We start from the raw sequence: 23,654 nt of genomic DNA, 5'->3' as shown, positions 1-23,654 counted from the left end.
GAGCTTGAGATTCCGTGGTCTTCTCACATAGGGCATTACCCAGAATTAGCCAGCCTGCTAAAGCAAAGAAAAGCCTACTCAAGAAGGTATGGCTAAGGCACCAGCTCAGAGACAATACCCTACAAGAATGAGCCACTGTTCTTCAGAATGCGATATGCACATACACACACATATACAATACATACATATACATAGTGTTTGGACAAATGGAGGCAGGATGGCGCACTTCCGGGTTCTTCTTCACCAGCTTTTTCCGCACGCGAAAATGCAGCCGGCGCCCAGGGAGGGTGCAGACCAACTGGGCATGCGCCAGGTGACATCAATCCGAAGAGACCGAGATTTACCTGGTCGCACCTGTGGAACGCCCCCCAACACGCCCGTGCCCCGCCTATTGCCCTCCCACTCCTAGAAAAGCCGCTCTTGGCCAGCATCCCACGCGGCTTTCCTCAGTCCTCCACTCCTGTCGGGATGTCAGGACTGCAGGAACTCCGTCTGAGAGCCCCACCGCGGGACTCTGTCGGCCTTCTTTGCCGGAGGCCGACAGACCTCTTCCCCACACCTTAGTTTACCAAAAATAAACTTGCAGTTTTGCTCCTACACTTGCCTACCCACTGGTTCTTTTGTGCTCGCTTGGCTGGTCTTAGAAAAACAAATCACATAGATTATGGCTCTGTCCTCAAGACGTAAATGCATGAGTCTGAAAACCAAGAGATGGAAGAATAGATGGTCTCACTTATATCACTCCCCATGAACCACCGCATGGGGAATTTTTGTTTCCTGCCTCACAGTGCTGAGTTCTGCAGGTTGAGAAGTCCTCACTACCAAAGAAATAAAGCTTCTACTAGGGGAAACAGCAAGAGTCCCCGTGAACTTTAATCTATGGCTGTCAGTCTAGCCCTTTGGGCTTCACATAACAAGGGAGCAGCAGACAAGAAAAATCACCTGGTTGGTAGAGGTAATTGAATTTGATTATCAGGAGGAGATAAAGCTACTAATATACAACAGAGGCAGGGAGAAGCATATTTAAAGCATAAGTGAGCCACTTAATGTCACCTGTTATTCCCTTGCCCAATTTTGATGGTAAATGGATAAATACAGAAGCTGTGGCCTGAAAAGGGCATAGAGACCAGGAACAGTACACTCCCTAAAAAGTACTATGACAGGATAACATAGAAGGAAAATAAAAAATAAGAAGACACAAATATTAGATGAAAGTCATGCAGAAGTCAAAACAGGCTTTCTCTAAACTCGGAGTGTATATATTTCTCCTATAACTGTCAATGAAGAGTCAAACTGTGTAAAATATTTGAAAAGATTTATTCTGACCCAAATATGAGTGACCATGGCCCATGACACAGCCCTCAGAAGGTCCTGAGAACATAAGCCCAAGGTGCTCGGGCACTGCTTGATTTTACACATTTTAGAAAGCTATGAGACATCAATCAAAATACATTTAAGAAATACATTGTTTTGGTCCAGAAAGGTGGGACAACTCAAAACGGGATTGGGGTATAGGAGGAGGCTTCCAGGCTATAGGTAAATTTAAACATTTCTAGTTGATAATTAGTTAAGTTTGTCTAAAGACCTGGGATCAGTAGAAAGGAAATGTTCAGGTTAAGATGAAAGATTGTGGCGACCAAGTTTCTTTTGAAGTCTTACAATGGCTGCCCTTAGGGACAATAGATGACAAATATTTCCTATTCAGATCTTTAAGAGGTGCTAGACTTTTAGTTAATCTCTTTAGGATTGCGAGGGCCTGGAAGAAAAAGATCTAGCTATGTTAACAGAGATTCTTTACAGATGCAAATTTTCCCCCACAAAGGTCAGCTTTGCAGGGCCATTTCAAGATACGGCAAAGAAATATGGTTTGGGGTTAAAAACTTTGATTTTCTTTCTTGTCTCATAATATTATGCCAGAGTCAGGTTGGAAAGTAAGTCATGATAAATAGAGTTAAATAAAACCTATCTGATAAGAATTTATGGTTTGTAGGGCATGACTCCCCAAACCCCTTAGATAGGAATTTGCGTAAGACAAAAAAAATCAGCGCTTAGTTCTCATAACCTTCACCAGATTCCCCAAGGAGTATGATCTATTATTATCATTGAAAAAAAGATTATATTATAAAGAATGGAAATTAGTATTCATTGCAAATGTACTATGTGTCAGACGGTTTTCTTATATTATTTCACTTTAATGCTCGTTAAAAACCCTGTAAATTAAGTCTTAATATCCACAGATTAGGAGATTGAGTTTTAAGAAATGAATAATGGAAAGACATTTTCACTACAATATATCCACATAGAAAATTAATATGAGTTTCAGACAAATAGAATAAAACCATGGAAACTGAAAACAGAACTGAGGTCAGGCACGATGGTTCACACATGTAATCCCAGAGATTTGGGAGGCTGAGGTGGAAGGATCACTTCAGGCCAGGTGTTTAAGACCAGCCTGGGCAATATTGCAGGACCCTATCTCTAAAAAATAAATAAAAATAAAAATAAGAAAACAGAACCGAGATGACCAAATGTAAGTACTCAAAAGTAGCACTGTGCAATATAACTTTCTAAGATGACGGGGGAATGTTTAGTGTCTGTGCTGTCCAATATTCTATATATTTGTTCTGTTCAATACTGTAGCAACTAGCTACAAGAAGCTATTGAGCAATTAAAATGTGGCCAATGCAACTGATGAATTAAATTTCTAATTTTATTTAACTTTAATTATTTAAATTTGAATTTAAATTGCCACTTGTATTAGATGGTACAACTTTACAGGATCCCTAGAATTTTTCTTGTCCCTCTAATAAAATATACCCAGAGGTTAAGATGGTAATTACAAGAAAAGCAATGCAACTCTGAATTTCCAGAACAAGATTTCTAGTATCCTGATCACACTTTTTCTTCTCCCTCAAGTAAGGACAAAATTGGACACATCGGATGCCAAGCTGTAATTCTTAAATAGAGCAATTATATTATATACTTTAATGAAAGACTTTTAGCAGTCCCTGCTAAGTACAGAGACACCCTACTGCACAGAAGCACTAGAGCTACTTTTCATTTTTCAGTCTGAGTAAATTCTGTCCTTCTCAAAAAATGTAGTGATATGTTAATGTAAATAGCTAGTTTCTATTTTTTGTTTGTATGCCTGTTTTTGTTTAGAGGGACTAGTGTTTTGTTTTTCACAAACTCATTTTTAGATGTCTCCAGTTTATGGTCTACTGTGTGTGCAACTTCCTTCTTCTGGAATTTAGATGAAAAACATTTTTTCTGATTAGGTTGCTCATCATTATTTTCTGAGCTTCCAATTAAGTATCATCTGGCAATCTGGCAATTTCATGAAACATTACAGCAAGCTGTATTTCGATTTTTGCCTTTTATCTTTTAACTCTCATTAAGGAGAATCTATTTTGAGTCCACTGCTGAATTAAGACCTCCAAATATTTCATAAGATTTGATACCTTGCCAAATCCACAAAACCTAAATTCAGCTTAAACGGATTTTTTAAACTGAGTCCTATGACAGACCATTTACCAAATTGAGTATATTTAACTAATTTTCTGGCTGTGCTCATTCAATCTAATAGGTCATATTGAAATCCTTAAATTCTGCCCATTTTACAACCCCCACAAATATTTCAGAGTCAACACTATTTTTCTTCAAGGGAAGCATGAGGTAAGAAAAGCATACCACGTAGAATGTTAACGACGTACCTATCCCTATCTCCACATACATATTCACTTGTCTCACCTCCTTCTTTACTGAGATGTAGAAGGACATATGGATTTTCAAAGACTAGGTATAATAAAACTCTGTCATATAAATGGGCCAAGCTTTCACTGTGAAGTTACTGTGACTTTCAAGAAACTGGCTAGAATCCAGAAGCCACACAAAAAGAATCTACAAAATTATTAAACTCTCTAAAGCCAACAAGCCTGGGTTTTTTATCTTGATTCTGTTGTTGAACATTATAAAATTATCTTATATATCTGTACCTCTGTGTCTTCATCTATAGAGTGGAAATAATAATTATAATACCTTCTTCATAATGTTGCTTTAATAGTTAAATGAGTTAATACTTTCAAAGCACTTCAAATAGTGTCTGGCATACAAGCAAACCAGCATAAGCTAATATAAGTATGATGGAATAATAGTATACAGCTACTAAATATAACTTTAGATGTTGTTCATTTTATGTGTAAATTTAACACTTGTATGATGTTAGAAATACTTTTTGTACCTGCTTTTGGGATTTTAGTATTTAAATTCTGAAAAAAAGCAAGAAACTTTTAAGTATTTATTTATGACCTGATATCAGCAGAATTTACTTAAAAGAGAGCTGCCATCCAATTTAGAAATTGGTATTGTGACAGTTCTGACACTGATATAAATATGAACTTTATGTTTCTAATGGAAACTATGCCTGCAATTCTCATATGATAACAGCTATGGGCAGTAATGTACCTACAGATACCATCATCTTGATTTTGAGCAAATTTTCTTATTCAAGCAATATTATGTTATCACTTCTATTTTAGACATCCTGCTAAGTATGGGCAAAAGATATTAATGAAACTGCTTTTATAGTATTTGCTGTAGCAGAGGATAAGACATTAAAGAAGTCACACAAATGTGAAATTTAAATTGATATATATGAATTTGAACATATTAATTTAGGAATTTGACCTAGCCAGGAATTTTCTGTAAAGAAGAGATAAATAATAAGACTGAGTCCTAAAAGGTGAGAGAAAATTAACCAAATAGATGAAAGAAAACCATTCCTAGGAGAATAGCATGAGCAAAATCTCATGGAATGGAGTGAAGAGAATAAAGTAAATGAGATCTTTAACAAAGCTGTCCAGTAGGTGGAGAACAGATCATGCAGAGATTACAAGGCCATGTTAAGGAGTTTTGCCCACATTCTATGACCAATGGAAAGCCATTGAAGGATTCAAACCAAGATGTGGAGAAGAGAAACACATGACCCAGTTTACTTTTAGACAAGATCAGCCAGGCTACAATGAGAAGATAAACTGATAGAGGAATCAAGGGTTAACTATTAAATAAATCAGTTGGGAATCTATTTCAACATGATGCTTCATCTAACAGGTGAGTGGTAGAGATGGAGAGAAGTATAAATTCAAGAGATACTTAGGTATCTTGATGATTCACTACATGTGGAAGATGAGAAAGAAGGAAACATCAAAGATGATTTCTAAGTTTCCAACTTATATAACTGAACCAGATTTGGGAAAAGAGGATCATTAATTTTTTTTTGCTTAGACATGTTGCATTTGAAATGCCTTTAAATATTCAAGTGAATATATTAAGTTGGCAGCAGGAAAATGTCTGATTATAAATATAATAAAGTAAGTGGTACCAGACTATTCCTCCCATGGTAAATGACTGTAAAACTGGACAATACACATAGCAATATTGTCAGACATTAGTGAAAAGGCAGCACAAAACTCTGATCCCTGAGAAAGAGGAAACACGCAAATAAGCCCCATAATTGGCCTGAATTTCTACATGGGAAATCTTTCCAGACTATAATGCAGGGAAGCGAGTTAAGTAGAATGCAGCAGTATCATTGAGCCGAGGAAGCAGAAATTAATGTTTGTAGTTGCTAAGGAGGCTGAAGTGTATGAAACTGGCTACTGCAGACAAGGAAGCCATGAAGACAAAGACCTCACAAATCTATATAGGGGTCCTCTTACTACTTTGGCTAAATTCTAAAGACATGCATGCACTTGATGAGACTCAGGAAGATGGTAGATAACAACTGCTAGGTATTTGTGAAATAAAATAGATATTCTTGTGGTTTCAAATTGCTGGAAGAAACAGAAATTCTGACCAGCCACCATGGAAAGACCTTGCTAAACATCCCAGACACTCAGTTAAGACTTCTTACAAAGGCCATAGCTTAGAAGCAGAACTACTCTAGCTACAGAAGAAGATCTGCCCTAGACCTTTAATAAAGTTGATATAGCTTAAAAACAGGTTTCAAAGAATTGTGATGATCCACCAGTACATTGCCTGCCTGCCAGCTCAAAATCCAGAACTTCTAAAGAAAAAAAAAAACCAGACTTTTATAAATATGTTTTCCAATATCTAGTACACTATCAAAAATTACTAGATGTGAAGAAATAAGACCATAGCAGCAGAGGCTACTTTAAGATATCCCAGCAGCTAAACATAAGCCCCAATGGTAAATAAAAATAATAAAAGCACAATGCACCCAAGACAGAGAAAATAAAAGTAACAATAAGCATAAAAAGAAGAGAAAGAACAAATAGAACATCAAAACTACTAGATCAGACAGCACCCAAAAATAAAGAACCTATGATTTAAATACATTAAGATTTCTGTGAGTCAAAAATGACTAGATACTTTTCTTTAAAAAATTAAATAGTTTAATTGAAAGAATGGCCACTATTGGGAACCCAATTAGTGTCTTTAAAGATCCAGAGGAAGACATATCTCAAAAGAAAAAAAATTATGGAGAAGGTAATCATAAGGAAAAAGAAAAAAATAGATCTAAAATACCTAATAAATAAACCATGAAATTTCAGGGGAAAAAAGTAACAAAGAAAAAAATTAAAGAAATTATAACAAAAAAAATTGTGATTTTAAAAAATGTTTAAAAAATCTGTACGTTTAAGGTTCTTACTGAGGATCAGGAAGATATTACAAGACACACAGCAGGGCATACATGGCAATAATGGAATTTGAAGGTGTAGTATGCTGAATAATGACCCACAAAGATAGCAATTCCTAATCCCTGGCACCTATGAATATTTCTTTGAATAGTAAAGTCTGCAGTTGTGATTAAATTGAGAATCTTGATGTGAGATTATCCTGGATTATCTGGATGGGGCCTAAATGCCATCATATGTGTATATTAGAGAGCATCAGACAGATACTACACACAGACAGAAGAAAAGGCCATGTGACCACAGAGACAGAGATTGGAGTGATGTCCAGTCTCAAGGAATGCCATCAGAGCCTGGAAAACAAGATTTATTCTGAATGCTATTCATTGCTCGTCTATTTTAATGATCCCCTAAACATTTAAAGCAAACATCTGTAGCACATTGAGGAACTGGAAGAGGCAAAGGGTGGGATCTCCCCTAGAGCCTCTAGAGGGAGTCCACCTCTGCCAACACCTTGAATTCGGGCCAGTGATACAGATTTTGGCCTTCTATTCTCCAGAACTGTAAGAAAATAATTTTTTTGTTGTTGTTTAAGCCACCCTATTTGTGCTAATTTATTACGGCAACCACCGAACACTAACACAGAAGGTAAAGAGAAAATTTTACAAGTTTTCACGGAGCAAAAACAAGTTACTCAAGATTGAAAATAAATGAAAAAATATAATTCCGTAAGAATGAAGAAAACAGGAGAGTAGAGAACAACAAACAAGAACTGTCAAAATTATCATAAAAGATAGGAAACATAATCATGCTGCAACCTACATGTAGTTCAGTGGTCAAAATATTCTAAAGATTGATAGTGAAAATCAAAAATAGTGATAAAACTACATTGAGAGGCAGTAGGAAGGGGAAGTCATGTAAATAAGATTCATCCTTAACTACAATAACAGAAGCCAATAGATACCTAAAATTAATAAAACAAAAGCTAGCAGCAGAAGCAGATTCTTTAGAAATAGTGGAAATTATACAGATGCAAAGAAGCGCATGCAGCTCTCCTCTAAGGGACAAGATCTGGGGTGGAGAGGAGCAGGGTAGAAAGCTACTGTGTTTGCTATAAGTTTTTAAACTGATTTTTACTTATGTACATGTACTGGATCGATTAAAATTCAAACATAAGAACACAATTACCACAAATAACAAGAAGCTACTGTCTTCTGGCTTGTCACAGTAGTTGAGGCCTCTCTTCTCTTCCTCGATTCTAGGGGGAAATAAGCCAATGGGGCATTAGCTCATTGTTACAGCTTCAAGAGATAGGAACCTGCAAGATCCTGACAGACAGAAGTCTTTGGAAAGGCAGTAAGGGAAATGCTTTGAAAGGTCTGAGCTCTATTCACCGGCTGGCCTGCTACAGCTGGTATTACCCATCCATCAGAATGGACGTTTCTCCAACTGTCCCAGGACTGGACAGATATCAATCCAGGCTACTCATGGCCTAGTAGGAACCACACTGGAGCTGACCAAGCTCCAGGGATAGAATATTCTATCACTGAGGGTTTTCTGCTCTGAAGCCAAAAGTGGAAGAATGAGGCCTGAAAAACTATTCGGTCTTAGCTTTTCCTATTATGGGCTTATGCCCACTAAATAGGATGTTTTTGTTTGTTTGTTCAAGTGCCCAGTATTAAAGGGGGTATTGATTTATTTGAACTAGGCAAGTAGACTAAAGTAAAGTGCAATAGTGATGGTTAATCAATAAAGTCAGCCTTCAGAAGCTATTCAGCACTCCTGAGTAACTGTTTGCTATTCACAAAGTCTCACTGGAGAGTTTCTTCAGCTTCTGACCATCACAGCCTGCTTGGCATCTTCCCAGATCTCTCTTACAGCTGTCATTCTGTCAGTGTTTTAAACATGGCCATTCAAACCCAGTCCATAGACCTGCAGATAAATACCAAACCACTGGCTTTATTCTCAGCTCCTTCTCTTTCAAATGCAACATATACATAAATACATACACACATACACACACATACATACATCAATTAGTACAAATAAATACTAGAGAGGTGTTTTCTGCATTACTGCTTTTGGAGTTCAACTCAATGAATTCAAAATATATGTGGCATGAGGAAATGAGAAATAAAGAGACAAAGAAGTGCCCTGTCAAGTACAGTAGCAAATATACATAGGGCTTACTATGTGTCAGACACTTGGAACCTATAAGTCACCTATATTAACTAATTTAATTATCACAATTTCATGAGATAGTTATTTTCATAATCCTCATTTAAGACATAGAAATCGAAAGATAAAAGATTGAACTTGCTCAAGGTTGCACATGTAGTAAGTAACAGAAGAGGGATTTGAACTCAGGCTATCTGGCTCTAGAGTCTGTGTTCTTCATCACAATACAATACTGCCACTCAAGCCTTGTTTAGGTTCTTAACATGATAGACTATGCATGCTTGGTTTCTCTCCAGTGGTTCCTAACACAATGTAATTATCCCATTGGCTCACAAAATTGTCTAATGAAATCTGCTCAGGGTCATGGATAATTTCCATAACATCAAGTTACCTTGAGGGTTTTCAAGGATTGGTGTCATCCAGTGTGATGTCATTATCAAGACATCCCTTTCTAGAAAAATACAAGTTAATCTGAGGCCCAACAGACCTTTGCCTGGTTTGCCAGTGGAATAATCCAATTCTGACTCAAGGGCACGTTTTGGTTGAAAAATACAGTTATGGCTTTGTAGAATTAGGGAAATGATAACTTTTCTTGATTTGTTGACTACTAGAATATGAGAAGTGAAAAAGTAAGGTGAATCTGAGATTACGTGCTCAGAGAAGATGGTATAGTGTTTATGATAGCCTGACAGAAAACTGGGGAAGATGGGAAAACTTGTAAACAATGATGAGTAAGTCTGCTTTGGCTATACTGAGACTGTCAACAGAGACATCTGTTAGCTTAGTAGCTCTGTGAACTATCAGTTAAGTATTTATTGACTGCTTCTCGGGAAGATGCTCAGTGGTAAACATTCTATGAAGATAATCACATCATATAAATGCCATCAAACATGCTGGAGAGATTTCCAGCTAACCTCGCCTGAGTACATCTGAGCAGTTCACTAACATCCAGAGAAACATCCAGATCTGAAACTCCAGTCATTTTAAATCTTTCCAAAGTGAGACGCTCAATAAAAAGATCCCAAAATAAAATATGTTTTCTACTATTTTGATACATCAACAGTGCTGTGTTTTTCTCACAACCATCTGATTCTAGCCAGGATTTTAATGCAGCAGTTTGAGCAAACTTGGGAGCAATACTTTATTTCATTTGCTTGAGAATGCACATTGATTTCCTAGATAGATGCTCCATAGTTCATTTGATTATTTCTAAGTAATCAGGAGCACCATTTTAAACTAGACTACCCTTTTTTCATAGTCTAGTCTAAACACTCTTTAGGATGCAAAGATTTAATTTCTATTGGTAAGAAAACAATCATTTGTATTTTATATACATAAATGAAAAAATTTTAATAATATCTCTCAAATATTCTTTATAAGTTAATGTCTCCATTTATAGAATAATTTACTGCATACACTGCAGTTACATACTTTATGCAATAAGGTATTGATTTTCAAACTGCTCTTCCAATGCCCAGAGTTCTAGGTTATTGAGCCTTGTTGGGTGAAAAAAAGGAGAGAACTAAGTGTCCAAGAAAATTGGACTCTGGGTCCACCAGCATCACTCTAATCAATTTTTAAAACTATTTCAAAGTTGCAGTTTTACCTATGATATTATTTGGCAAAAAATTCTTTCTGGATAAAAATATATAAACCACCACTTATAGAATTTTGTCATAAAAAATTGAAAACTCATTTCCAGTCTTCACTCTTTAAAAAGGATTATTATGTTTAGTGGTTTGCAATATGCTCCAATTATTCTCAGCTAATGGTTTATGTAATGTAATATTAAGTAAAATCTCAACTGTAATTAAGAATGACAAAATATTTGAGTCACAATTTAAGACAATATACTCTCAATCCAAAAAAAAGATAAATATTTAGATACTGTTTTCTCAAATAAGTATATTACCTTTCACAATAATTACCAAAATGGGGGGGAGGTTCTTTTTTTTTAACACCTATCAACAATCGTTCTTAGTTACTTGCACTTAAATTGACTATTTCTCTCTAAAATATTCTACTGTCTCCACTAGTTTATGTTTCTATTCTTCCACATGAATAAAAATGAAATTATATAATTTGCCTGAAGTTCCATGATAATTTAATTTTACAGTAATTCATTTGCAGTATTCCTAAATTTATTTGAAGTGTTATGTTATCATACAGAAAATTTTTCCACCTTATAAAGAAAACTATTTCAATAATTTTATTGATTCTTCACAATCTATTTCAAGTTATATAGGTAAGATATATTCAAAACCTCCTAATACAATTTCATCATAAATTTCAGTGTGTGACCAAGTAGAAAGTACATGTACATGAGAATCATTTTGTGCAAAATTATAGATTCTCTGTTATTCTTTACCACCTTCTTAAATTAAGACAAACTAATAAATTCATATTACTGAATGGAGACTTTGAAATTATTTTACCTAATGCACTCGTTTATTGTTTAGCATAAAGAAGCTAAAGGCCCTACAAAGAGAAATTACTTCCTATTTAATAGTAATATTGTGACCAAAACAAAGTCTTCTATCTAAAGCCCTTTCAACGACATCATCTTGGGACACAATATTATAAGCAATAGTATATACATGTAGGTATATATGTATAATAACGAATTGTAGCTGCATGTCTAAATAGGCTTCCTTGAATTCCTCCCCAAGAAATTAAAACAATAATTAAAACACATAGTACACCTTCAATTTAAATGTTTTTATACAAGATTCTAAAAATAAGTTGTCATTAACATTCAAATTAAGGCAGTAAATATATACAGTAAAGAGGAAATAGATGTAATGCTGATTATATCCAGACTCTTTTTGCTTATGCCATGCAAAATTTACCATTTTTGGAAGGTCTTTCAGTTGGGACAAAATGAAGAGAGAGACAAACAGCTTCTTGGCTTCCCTTCGCCACTGACTACATGAGGCACTAGCTCTTTCCTGTGGCACTCCTGGATCTCTTAACTTTCCCAGGGTTTTGGTTATAGGAGTCATTTCTTTTCTTTTCTTCTATTTTATTTTAGAGATAAGTTATCACTATGTTGCCCAGGCTAGCTTTGAGCTCCTGGGCTCAAGTGATCCTCCTGACTCAGCCTCCCTAGTAGCTGGGACTATAGGTATATGCCACTGCAATCAGTTTGGTTTTGTTTTGTTTTGTTTATGTAGCAGTCATTTCTAGCTTTCAGAAAATGTGCATCTGCATCATGGGTGCATTCTCATTTGGGTACTTGATTCTCCCATTCCATCCCAAAACCTATGAGAAAAAATTTATTTGTATGACACCCATTTTGGTCACTCTAATAGCCATATATTTTCCTAATTTAAATAAATATGTTGTCTGGGCACAGTGGCTCACACCTGTAATCCCAGCACTTTGGGAGGCCGAGAGGTGGGCAGATTAGTTGCCATCTGGAGTTCCAGACCAGCCTGGCTGATATGGTGATACCCCGCCTCTACTAAAAATATAAAAATTAGCCAGGTGGAGTGCCACACGCCCGTAATTCCATCTACTCAGGAGGCTGAGGCAGGAAAATCCTTTGAACCTGAGGGGCAGAGGTTGCAGTGAGTCAAGATCACGCCACTGCACTCCAGCCTGGGTGACACAGCAAGACTCGGTGTCAAAAAATAAATAAATATGTTTATGTTTATGTGTGTTTCTGTTACCATAGCTAGACAGAATTTTTTCAACAGACAAGTGGACAATTAGAAAGTCTAATTTAGTAAATAGACAAGATAGCATACACAAAATTCACCTGGCACTGGGGGCGGAAGACATTAGGGATAATCACTTGGAGACCAGTAAAGAAAGACATCATCTTCAAAAGCAAATACAAGTGATGTTGAATCTGAAACATGTGTGTTCACAATTGAAAAAAAAACATGTATTTTCAAAGACATTAGAGACCAGTGTCTAAGATGAAGAACTTCTGAACACCTCAAGAAATGGAAAATAATTCACAGGTACTCAAAACCCTGTTTGACTACCCATCAAGAGACAGTGACTAAACTTGAATAAAGAAGTAAAAATGTCGATGAGTAGTAATCATCAATCTTTGTGAGCACGTGGTGAAACTACCACATTCACATAGCTACCTGGTAGTGTATAAATTAGTACATTTTGTAAAAAACAAAACTTACAAAATATTTGCTATATACAACAGAATTTATATAATGCATATATAATATTTAGAATAATAAAACATTGTATCTACCAAAACAAGTGGGCTAGATGATCTATATTTTTGAATGAAATATCTTCTCTGTACACTATTTAAAACAACAGAAAAAAAATCTTGTTCCTATTATCAACTCATATGCAAGGCCATAGACAATAATGCCAACCTAGAATTGAGTAAGTATCAGTATATAAAGTGAAATCCCTACAAGGTACTCTGGTTGGGAATTAAAGTGCATATGTCTAACTAAACCATAGTCTATACGTGGTCAATATATTGACCAATTTTCTGTGGTTTGAAGCTAAAAGCTAATTATGAAACAAAGTAGTGATGATATGTTTATCATAACCCAACAATACTTGTCTTCCAAAAAGAATTTTTAATCATATAAACTTCAGTAAAATATGTTTCTAAATAAGTTCAAAAGCAAATATGAGTAACATTTCATTATTTATCTCATTTAATTTTTCAAAAGTTCTTTTTTTCACCTCTAAGAACTCATGTTTATGAGGTCCCAGAGTAGAATTTAAAATTTAAATTTAAAATTCTTTAAATTTTAAATTTAAATTTAGAGAATTTTAAATTCACCTGTCTTTTAAGTCACCCGAGGACAGGGACTCTACCTATCTCATCTTCGTGTTTCCAGCACTAGCATTTGGCAAAAAAGCATTTCTTGAATAAATGAAGAAACTTAGTCCAGCCCTTTTATTCATAGCTGAGTAAATTGAGACCTAAATAGGTCATGTATATATACGTTCTCTCCTCTCTCAGAACAACTAAAATGTTGCTAAAATGAATCTGTACTCAGTATGAATGTTTCATTAATGTGGTTTATACATGTCAATGCTTTATCAGCTACATGTACATTTTTAGTATGTGCTCTGGTAATTTAGTTTAAAATTGACAAGTACACCCAATTACATCTAGGTTCTTTCAGCTTGCATTGGTAATTTTTGCTTCTAATTAAAAGAGTTGGCTAAAAACACACAAGAGGGAACAACAATACGTAATCCAAGTAAAGTATTCAATCAGTTTTAGATTTGTGACTTTACTATACCCTAAACTAGAACTTTTCTTTGGGACTTAATATGAGAGACACTTGGGTATAATCATATAACTTAAGTAATTCCGCATATTAAAAGCCTTTAGATAAAGGCTAAAGGCTAAGAAATTTTATGACATTGAAAATTAGGTTGTAGTAAGACTCTGTTACTTTAATTTGTATTACTTATTACATATTATTTACTATTTATTTACTATTTATTGAACAGAAATATATACATTAAAGAGGAAACACATTTAATGTTCATTATATCCAGACCCTTTTCCTATTAAATCTTGAAATTTTTACCTAAATAATATTATCTACCAACCAGAATTGCCTACCCTCACTGGAGTTCATAATCAAAGGGGACAAAAACACATGCAAAAAATAATTAAAATATAATTTTAAAGTGCTGTGATAGCTCTATATGCAGTGTTTTTAGAGTAAATATTATAAATGATTAATTCTGCCTGGGAAAACCTTAGATGACCTTTTAGAGGAGTGATTTTGAGCCAGGCTTTAGAGAATGTAGAAGAAGTTATCAGATGAAGAAAGGGGAGAAGAAGAAACAAAACTCAGAGCCTAACAGAAAACATTCACAATTATACAGAAAAGTGAAACAACCAGCAAGTATAAGGAATATCCAGAGATTTTATGTGACTACAACAGAGAATATGAACATGGGGATGCTTATTGTCATGATTCTTGAAAGAGTGACTGGAGTCAAATGACAAAGGACTTTTTGCATCATGATAAAGAGTTTTAACTTCATCTTTTAGGTAATGGGAAATAATTTTTAAACAGGGGAGAAATATATAATTTGATTTATACATTAAAATAGAATCAGTGGAATAATGAAGAGACCGAAGGCAGAAAAGCTGTAACAAGGCTATTTCAATTGGTCAAATGAGATGACACAAGCAGAACCAGAAGGAATGGAAAGGAGAGAACAGATCCTAGATGTCCTTGAATAATACAAGCTAAAGGACTTGATAATTGATTAATTATGGACAACTAAGGAAAGAGATAAATCAAAATGTCAAAGATACCACATGTTCTCACTCATATGTGGGAGATAAAAAATTTGATCACATGGTGGTAGAGAGTAGAAAGATAGATAATAGGGACTGGGAAGTGTGTACTTGGGGAAGGGGAGGGGATGAAGAGAAGTGGGTTAAAGGAGACAAGCATACAATGAGATAGAAGGAATAAATTCAATGCTTGATAGCAGAGTAGAGTAAATAAACTTTTTAAAAAAGTATTGTACTCAATACTAAACCCCCTGACTTGATCAGTACGCATTATAGACATGTAACAAAATTTTACATACAACCCATAAGTTTGTAAAAAAAAAAGTATCTAATGTGACAACTGAAAGGATGCTAACAATTTTAATTAAATAGATGGAAGTACACTAAAAAGAAAGAATCCAGAGGTCACAGCATGTGTAAGATGCAATAGCAATTATTTGACAATTGAAATTTGAAAACTCAACAATTGACTTATTTGATTTTTATTCACTGCTTAATCACATGTATTTTCTCATGACTAAGTAAAGCTATGTGGGGCCATATCAAGGACCTGCTCAATATTCTGCTCTTGGCATACCCCGTTAAGACATATTTTGATGTAGACATAGTTGAAGTAGACAAAAGATCAGATGTATATACTCTAATTTCTCTTAATGAAACTGCAGGAAGAACAGATTATTTCCAAATTCTAACATCATCTTCAATGTGGTGGAACACTTATTAGCTTCACACTCTTGTCCCTCTCTCTCCTTACTCGGTCCTAGGAGAGATGGGGAGTTACCCAGCAATATGAGTTTGGAAGTTGTGTTAGTTCAAATTCTAAGAAAACCTAAGATGGGATTAAACATGCAAGAGGTACTTTAGGGGAAACGCCTGTGAAGGATGAGGGGAAGTGAGCCAAGGAAGTAGAGATGTAAGTCTGGTGCTTATTTGGTAGAATTGGGTAAGAAGAGTCTCAGATTGCAGCCTCTTATTTCCAAGAGAGGATTGACAAGGCCAATGTGGGACCTCATAATGGGCCCATTAGAGGAGTCTGCAGGAATGGGCTAGCACAGTCCCTAAGCAGTGCTCAGTCACTGACTGGGAGTAGCCCACAACTAGCATAGCTTCTGAGCAATTGCAGAGTTGGATCCAGAAGGGCAGAAGTTGGGGCAGTCAGTTATGTTCCCTGCTGCAGAAGATGCAAGCAGTGCATTTTCCTGGCTGCCACAGGAGAAATGGCATGTATTACTTAGCTGCTGCTTCTCTCCTTTTGGCAGCTGAATTCCTTGCAATAGATTATGCTTTTTACCGCTCCAAGTAAACATATAAGATTTACTCTTACGAAGGTGGGTAAAGAGGTCAGCATTTGTTTTTAAGGGAGGAAATACCTAGTACATGAGGACAAGGTCTTTGTAACCAAAATAAGAATTGAATTTGGGGAACAGACTTAACACCAATAGTGACTGAGGATCTTCTAGGGTAGCTGTGATATATGGCTTCAGTTTTGAGTTTGGTGATGTATAGAAATTTATATCAGGCTTATCTAGAAGTTTGCAATTGTGCAATTTTTTGTTGTTTTTTGTTTTGTTTTGTTCCTCTGCCCTGGCTTGAAAGGCTTTAAGTTTTAGGTTCCATGGTATTTTTTCATTTGGTGGTAACCACAGCCTATGGAAGCTCTTTCTTCAAGGACAGTGCCACATACACCAAGACTAAACTAGATGATCGCTGTAAGAAAGGTGGGGTTGCGAGCTTCATCAAACGGTTGATCTACAGCAAACTTGGGCTGATTCAGGACACAAGATAGTGCTGTTTCAGCTTCAACCACTCAGGTGCAGCTTCCTAAACAGGTGTAGCTGAGGCAAAAATTCAAATGTAAGAAACAGTCTTTTTATACCTAGGCCTATTAAACATTAGGAGGCAGAACAACATTTGCTGCTATTGTGAGGAAAGGATTTAGCAATGCTGAATCTGAGTTTTACATGTACTACACTGTACTTGTAAGGTTCTAGGTTTACATTATCAGTGTCAGACATAGATGAACAGTACAAAGAGACATGCAAAAATAAAAGTCTCTGAATATGGGATGGCAGAGGGTGTTCTCAAATAAGTTTTGCTCTCTGGAGCTTCCACCATTAAAAATTTCTAAACCTTGAAAAACAGCAGCAGTATCTCAAATGCTGAAATCTGGGAGAGGAGACAGCTCAACAAGGTAAATTGTTTCCCCCATGCACATGCTAAAATTAACCTCTTGCTGATTCCTCCCCGTTGAGTTTACAAATTCTGGACAACCAGCATAAACTGGCTAGCATCATAGGTAAACCAAGAATATTTTCTCAGCCTGAGCTCCTTCACTCAAATACCATTGAAACTATGCTGTGGTATTTGGGAACAATATTTAATTAGACTAGATCCCGGGTCCTAGATTCTGGCAACATTATTTGCTTTGCATTCTGGGACTGAATATTGGCTCATTTCAAAATGTGTTGGGTATGGGCCTAGGGCTGTGATCATCTGATGTGTCCTATTTATCATTTGGACTCTTTAAAGTGTAGTTTGCCAATCACTGGGCATTAAGCTAATAGAACTTCTGAGGCCCTGAAGGTGCTACACCCATTTCAGTAACAGATAGCCCAGGTTGCAGCTTTTAAAAGAACTCCAACCTTACTAAGCACTTAGAAGCCCTCTAGCTGAGACTGAGCAGAATATTGAGCTAAAAAGAATGGATTTCTTTAGCATCTTACAACACAAGGGCAAGAGAATTTGATTTTTGAACTTTATTTCCTTCACTCTTCTTCTTAAATTTGAATGTATGAGCCAGATTTTTTTCTGCTTACTCCTACAGATAGATCTATTCTATACCCTGCTCTGTGCCCCAGAGGCTGCAGTCTCCCTTCCTCTGACTTCCCACTGGATTCAGCCAGTGGAAAGCACCAACAGGATAGGAGGAAAAGTAGGTCAGGGTATTTTTTTCCCCTGGGTTCCTTCTCTGCTGATTTACCAGGAGTTGGTGGCATCCCTCTATTTAAGGCATCATTTTCCATACAACTACATTGTTTAGATTCCAAAAATCTTTTCCTCCCCATGCCTCTTCAGGCCTAAGGTGGTAGCAGGCCCTATCTATTCATAACCCAAGAGCGATGTCCATCTTTGTTGGCTTCCCTACACTGTGTCCACATCAGTGTAAACACTCCCTTTGTTAAACTCAACTGCCCAGTTTGAGTGTACCATCTGCTTCCTACTAGGACCTGGTGGATACAACTTGAAAGAGAAATTGAGTTTAAAACTTCTCCCTAGGAATTTCATAATAGGAAAGAGGTCGTATTGTATGGTTTGTCATTTGCTGTCTTTGAAGAACTTCTGATAGGCCATTTTGGGTATATAGCTGGACATATTTGGGATGTCAAGTAGCATATAAGTAAACTTCAGCCTTGGGTATATGGTGGCCTTGGAGGACTTAATTTAATTGCTTCTCACTGTGACCTATTGTAAGCCTCTGTATGTAAAATCCATAGGGCCTACCAGTGGTCCCAGTAGGTACTCAAAGGAGCAATGACTAGTATTTTCAGAGCAGCCTCAAAGTGGAGGAAGGAAGGGTCATCCTGACAGGCTGCTGCTTCCCTTTACCAGGGTACGTTCATACCTTTGGTTGAACAAAGATTTAATAGTTAAGCCCAATGGATTAAGAGAGCAAAAGAAATTTTGATAGTGACAGATGTTTACTGCCCACTCCTGATGTTTTCTTTGATGCAGAGGGAATCCCATCTGTAAAACATTCTTGTCCTCTATCCACCCCCTCACTCATCAATTCCTTGAGAGACTTATATGACAGCTGAGTCTGGAAGGGGAAACTGGGTATGCAAAGCCCTGTCTGCATTTTTTTTTTTTTTTTTTTTTTTTTTTGAGACAGTCTCACTCTGTCACCCAGGCTGGAGTGCAGTGACGCGATCTCAGCTCACTGCAACCTCCGCCTCCAGGATTCAAGCGATTCTTATGTCTCAGCCTCCCAAGTAGTTGGGACTACAGGCATGTGCCACCATGCCTGGCTAATTTTTTTGTATTTTTAGTAGAGATGGGGTTTCACCATGTTGGCCAGACTGGTCTCAAACTCCTGACCTCAGGTCATGCACCCACCTTGACCTCCCAAAATGTTGGGAATACAGGAGTGAGCCACCATGCCCAGCCTGTTCTTTCCATTTTCTTAGGAAGACCCTGCCTACAACAATTGGACAGTCAGCTCAGCTCCAGCCAGATTCGTGCCTCTTGGTTTATGGCATGTATGTATGCAGGAGAGGACGGCTTCCTTAGTCCAGACAGCTATAACTTGGTGAGAAAATTTGCATAATTGCACAATTCAGTATTCAAAAATAGATTTGTCTGCAAGTACAGGGCACATTCTGAAATACTAGCTTTACATGGGATAAAGGTAATATTCAGACTTCCATCTGCTTTGCTTCTTGGGGAAAAGAGGTAATATATATTTTTCCTCCCAATGATCCCCAACAAATACTAATTTAAAATTCCCTCAAATTAAATTCCATACTTTTCAGTATAATATTCTTAATAAAATAAATAATATCAACTTATCACCAAAACTAAGTTGTGATTTAATTACTTGTTTTAAAAACCAAAAATACTATCATGCCCAGAAAAAATGCAAAGCCTTAAAATTCTATAGCAGTCAAGTGAAATAAAAAAAAAAATAGTTTTGCTATTGTTTGGAAGATTTCAATATATATAACTAAAATAAATATGTACTTTCAAAAAACTATTAAATTACAACAAATGGTAAAAAAACAAATTCATTTAGAGTTATCTTTTCTGTCTTTTCATCATTTTCTGTTTCTGCTCCTTTATCCTCAGTGTATGAAACAGAGGTCAAAATCTGAGAATACATCTCTGTGGCTAACTGTAAGTGCTGATGATGGTGTCTGGTAAAAGAGCTGCTGACACCAGGTCAGCATGAATAATAGAAGGAAACATTGCACTCATAAAAGAGCAAGACCTTCCTCGTTTTGTGTCATATTTGATATCCAAAGGGGCACATACAGAAGGTATTGGTTGGCAAAGATATATTATTATGTGAACACTATCAGAGTTGAAAGAGGAAAATTTATACTTGAGAGAAATAGTTTTGTATTAAACAATTGAGGTTTTGCCAGAACATGCCACTGAAGTTTTACTGACAGATATGTTCAGAGAAAGATAATGTTCAGGTGGAGGTGGGGAGAGGGGTGGATTTCCTAACGCCAATCACCATGGTAAGCTCAGCACCAGTCTTGGTGATTTTGTGACACATATCTCTTGTGGATTTCACTTTCCAATGAAACCTTCCTTTCACCAAGGTCTGTGCTGCCCTGTGCTTGAGGTCAAAAGTATAAGACCAACTTGTCCCAGGAGGGAAGTTGTTACAACATAAGTAGCACAAGTCAGAAGGAGAATGCATGGAGTAGATCAGTAAGCTACATGGCTCTGCCAAGAGAACTTGAGTTCTCTTGAAGATTCATGGCAAGTTGTTCTATGTGTGAACCACCGTGTAAAAATGAAACAATACTTGAGGGAAGAATAGATATTTCATAAGCCGAGAGTATTTCATGTTACCATACTAACACTCATCAACCACAGAAAATTTTATTTAGCACAGTCTGCAACAGGAAACTTGCCCCAGCAAGTCCCCCAAAGGAAATAACTGGCCTGAAGGACAATATAGTAGAGGATACAGATTATATATATGTGTGTATATATATATATATATTTTTTTTTTTTTTTTTTTTTTTTTTGAGGCTTGAGTCTTGCTCTATCGCCCAGGCTGGGTGCAGTGGCACGATCTCGGCTCACTGCCACCTCCGCCTCCCAGGTTCAAGCAATTCTCGTGTTTCAGCCTCCAGAGTAGCTGGGATTACAGGTGCCTACCACCACACCTGGCTAATTTTTGTATTTTTAATAGAGACGGGTGTCTCACCATGTTGGCCAGACTGGTCTCAAACTTCTGACTTCAAGTGATCCGTCCTGGCCTCGGCCTCCCAAAGTGCTGGGATTATAGGCGTGAGCCACTATGCCTGGCTACAGATCATATCTATGAAAAGACAAATAATGAAGTACCAGACATTTGTAACAAGGTGATGATGAATAAAGTTAAATACCGAAGTTTGCAAAACTATAATGATGTTAGGCTCTTATGATTATCTAATCAAGGATATAGAACCAGACCACATCTTTAGGGAATAGGGTAGAGTATATCCAAAAAGGAGCATTTTTCCTATTGTCAATGATCCTAAAAGGGGTTAAACCAGAGAATGTGAGCGGAGAGCTGGATTATAGAGGAAACTTGCCTCTTTCTAAGAAGCACCCCTTGATGAATGAAAAAAATCTGAGAATTATGGAATGGTTCAAATGGTAGGGTTTGAGCTGTCCCTGGTCAGAGGAGAAAGGCTGAAAACAAGGCAAAAAATAAGCTTATAAGTAACCATTGTATTAGTCCATTCTCATGCTGCTACTAAAGACATGCAAAGCTGGGTAATTTATAAAGGAAAGAGATTTAATTGACTCACAGTTAAACAGTTCTGGGGAAGCCTAAGAAAACTTACAATCCTGGCAGAAGGGAAAGCAAACACATCCTTCTTCACATGATGGCAGCAAGGAGAAGTACAGAGCAAAAGGTTGGGAAAAAATCCTCTTATAAAACCACCAGATCTCATGAGAACTCACTCACTATCACGAAAACAGGCTGGGGGAAACCACCCCCATGATTCAATTGTCTCCACCTGGTCCCTCTCATGACATGTGGGGATTATGAGAACTACAATTCAAGATGAGATTTGGATGAGTACACAGCCAACCCATGTCACTACAGATGTGGGCATATTTAGGGGCAATGATTGTTAGGAATTCTCTGATATAAACACTTCTTTTATACATGATGCTTCATTAAAGCCTAAACAAATAGGATAATGGTCTCAGTTGTGTTGTGAATAATTAAGAAAGGCCTGCTAATTGCATTTTGAGAAGGAATGATACAAGTGAGAAAAGTTTCTTCTCTCTAGACCCTGGGAAAGGATGTGAGCGTGAGGGTGGGGAGGAGAGAGTTAGAGTCGGTGGAGTTGGCCAATGCAGCCGCACCAGGTGGAGTGGCCCTCTACTAAAGATCAGCAGACAAGAAGACAGAAGCATGAGGATCAAACGAAGAAGCTTGAACAGGAGAAACGGAAGGATTTGTGCTGGACCAGATGAGAACCAGTACTCTGGGAATAGCCAGAAACAGCTAAGGTTCATTTTGATGACTCTCACTTCCTGATAATTAAGTTGATGGGATATTTGCCATAATACCTTGCATACAAAGATAAAGTTTGCCTTGATTTGGTAATAACAGGTTTGATCACTTACGGTTCCATTATTCATGGGGTAACCATCTGTCCCTTTGCCCAGGTCAGACTCAATCTATGCCTGTTATCTCAGTGTAATAATCAATAGTACTCACTTTCCATATCCACAGTTCCAGCCTGAACAATAAAAATAATGTGGTCACCCTACCTAAGCACCGCATCAATGACACAGAGAAGAAACATACAAGTTCAGAAGAGGAGATATCGCTGAAGGATAAAAGATATTACGTCCTTCACTGAAGGATGAAATATGTCTTAAAGGAAGGGAAGGCTTAAACAAAGAGAAAAAAGTAATGATTTTATAGGAAAAATGAATGGCATTTAAAAGTAAACTCAATGAGGCATACCTGCCATTTTTTGCTAATATACATTGAATTCTTACCATGTACCATGCACAATTCTGTGTTTTTACATGCATTACCACTTTTACTCTGTAAAATAATCCTACAGAGTAAATACTATTACTAGTTTTTTAATGTGGCATAATTTTTTAGTTAAATAGAGTCAATTTAACAAATGTATAAAAAGTATGCAGTGAGGAGATGGCAAAGCAAAAATTAAACATAGGCACCCTGACTCCTCTGCAATAGCCTATCAGGGAATAATGACCAGATATATTTTGTTAAAGTTTTTGATGAAAAAAATTGTAATAGATAAAGTTGGCAAGATGAATGAAAGGGTATTTTACACTATTTGTACTTTATTCCTTAAACAGTGTGGAGCTGATGAAAAGTTTTGAGAAACTGATTTGAGCAAGGCTATTTTTGGAAGATTTACATTTGAAAGCAGCATACAGAAGGAATCTGAATTAGAATCATAAGGTTGTTTTTAATCATATTGGTTTATCACCTCAACTTTATTGTTTTACCCCTTTTCTACTCATTGTTATAAACATATGTGACAACTTTAGGAATTCTTTGCAACTAAGACTTGTGGAGAATACAATTAACAGCCAAAACACAGAAAGAAAAGTAACCATAAAGAGAGGGTACATATGTGTATTTATACACACACATATTTTTTGATTAGAGATACGTACTTAAAACGAAGCTCCAAAGCTCGATGTGAAAGCCTATAGGAGAGGGTTGGGTTGAAGATGAAAGGAGAAACAAACACTAGGGCTAGAAACGAGATCAGTATTTCAGGAAAGATTAAGTCTGCTTTTTAGTAGAATGAGGCTCAAAAGGTAGAATTTGAAGTTCT

The sequence above is a fragment of the Piliocolobus tephrosceles genome, chromosome 7, assembly GCF_002776525.5.
Source record: "Piliocolobus tephrosceles isolate RC106 chromosome 7, ASM277652v3, whole genome shotgun sequence".
NCBI classification, from domain to species: Eukaryota; Metazoa; Chordata; class Mammalia; order Primates; family Cercopithecidae; genus Piliocolobus; species Piliocolobus tephrosceles.
Note: the sequence above shows the minus strand (reverse complement) of the source record.